Source organism: Mustelus asterias, chromosome 23 (assembly GCF_964213995.1).
Source record: "Mustelus asterias chromosome 23, sMusAst1.hap1.1, whole genome shotgun sequence".
NCBI classification, from domain to species: Eukaryota; Metazoa; Chordata; class Chondrichthyes; order Carcharhiniformes; family Triakidae; genus Mustelus; species Mustelus asterias.
In genome coordinates, this window is record NC_135823.1 from 22,281,992 (window position 1) to 22,284,153 (window position 2,162).

A 2,162-nucleotide genomic window follows, 5' to 3' on the forward strand; every position below is an offset into this window, starting at 1 on the left:
TGCCCATTGAAGTGGTGGAGGCTCCCTCGTTGAATATGTTTAAATCACGGGTAGATAGATTTCTGATCGATAAGGGAATTAAGGGATATGGGGAGCAGGTGGGTAAGTGGAACTGATTCGCTTCAGATCAGCCATAATCTTGTTGAATGGCGGGGCAGGCTCGAGGGGCTAGATGGCCTACTCCTGCTCCTATTTCTTATGTTCTTATGTTCTTATACCTATTACCTGTGATCACTGACCTCCATTGGGCCCTGCTCAAGTAATGTCTGGATTTTAAAAATCTCATCCTGGTTTTCAAATCACTCCCTTGCCTTGCCCTTCCCTATCAGTATAATCTCTTCCAACCCCACTGCCTTTCAATATATATCTGCTCTTCTCTAATTTCAGCCTATTTATCATACTTGATTTAATCACTTCACCATTGCGGCGGACCTTCAACTACCTCGGCCCTAAGCTCTGAAGTATTCTCCCCGCACCTCTCTCCTTCAGTTTTCACTTTTATGTTACCCCTTCAACTAACCTCTTTCCCCAAGTTTTTGGTTATCTGACCTAATACTTTCTTATGTTGCTCAGTGTCATATATTGCTTTATAATATGCCTTTGAAGCACCATGGGGTATTTTTACATTAAAGGCACTAGACAAGTTGTTGGCCTGGATTCTCCAATCTCATTCACCCCGCCACTGAGAACAGAGAATTTGACCCTCAGCCAACTCTCCATTCATTGCAGTGGGACCAGAGAATCCTAACTGCGGACAAGGTCAGAGAATTTCAGCCATTGTTCATGGATTCCACATTTAACCAGTGCAGTTGCTGCCATATTGACTCCAGCTATCAGCCAGCTGCTATACTATGGCATTTCATATCGATGAAAAGAAGGTTAAAGAAGAACAGGGTATGGTGGGATTTATTAGAAGTCTTCAAATATATAAGTGGTTTTGATAAAGTTGATGAGGGGGAGGCTGGAATCAGGAGACAGCAATTTAAGATAATTCTCAAAAGAAAACCAAGGGAAAAATGAAAATGTTTACACGAGTTATGATCTGGATTGCACTACCTGAAAAGGTGGTAGCAGCAGATGCAACAAAAATTTTCTAAAGAGGATTAGATGCATACCATTAAAAGGAGAAATCTGCATTGCTGCAAGGAAAGTACAGGGACATTGGATAGCTCTTTCAAAGAGCAAATCTAGATATAAAAGAGGCCAAACAGCCTCCTTCTGTGTTGCATGATTTTATGAACGAAGCAGCTTGCATTTATATAGCTCCTTTCGTAGCCTCAAAACATCTAAAAGATCGCTTCTTGGCCATTTGGCTAAGATCAAGTCCAAGACGGGGTGCAATGTCTCATCTTGTCAGCTTGGATCTTGCTCGTCTCTCTTGTGGGCACTTTGAATTTGATTCAATTGATTTTGAATGGAATGGATTTGGGTTTGCCCAGTCCGTTCTGAGCATTGGCTTTGTAACTCTAAGAATGGAGTAAAAAAAAAATCCAAAATATTTTACAACCGATTAAATATTTATGAAGTGTAGTTACTATTGCAGGAAACATGCAGCTCATTTATGCACTGCAAGGTCTGAGAAACAGAAAAGAGATAAATGACTGAGTAACTTATTTTAGTCATTTGGTTGAGGAAAATGTATTAAGCAGGACATCAGGGAACATTCTGCAACAAAACTCCACAATCTTTACATGCTTCACTGAAACTGCCCACAGGCAAAACATTCAAATCTGCACACATCCACTCCTTGCCCTCCAATTATGCAGTACTAAGACCGCCAGGACGATAAGCCAAACACAATGATATGGCAGACATTATTTTGAAACAAGTGTTATTACTTATCTGGGTATCCTATAATCAGAAACATAAAATACTTAAGCTTACATCTTGGGCTTTTTGATTGAAATCATCCATAAATGTAACTAGATTTTGAACAAATCCATAAGTAGTTAACATTCTGATCAGAAGCTTATTGTCATCAATGAATCCAGGCCTGCTCAGTAGATCAGCTAATTCACTGGGATTAATGGTATTCAACACCTGTAGAAACACAATGGGAAAATTCTCAACTTTATGTCAATTGTGTCAGTCACTCAAGCCTGGCCCTGGTCTATTGAGTATTTAAATAAATTTGTAATGACACGAAGTATCAGACAGCTGTA

General features: G+C 39.8%; 1 non-coding gene across 1 annotated transcript; it reads left to right on the top strand.

Annotated features, from left to right (window-relative positions):
* The first annotated feature begins 1,293 nt into the window (after positions 1-1,293).
* On the top strand, positions 1,294-1,486 carry LOC144510959 (U2 spliceosomal RNA). The gene has a single exon (XR_013500720.1). It is a non-coding gene; the product is annotated as a U2 spliceosomal RNA (small nuclear RNA).
* The last annotated feature ends 676 nt before the right edge of the window (positions 1,487-2,162 follow it).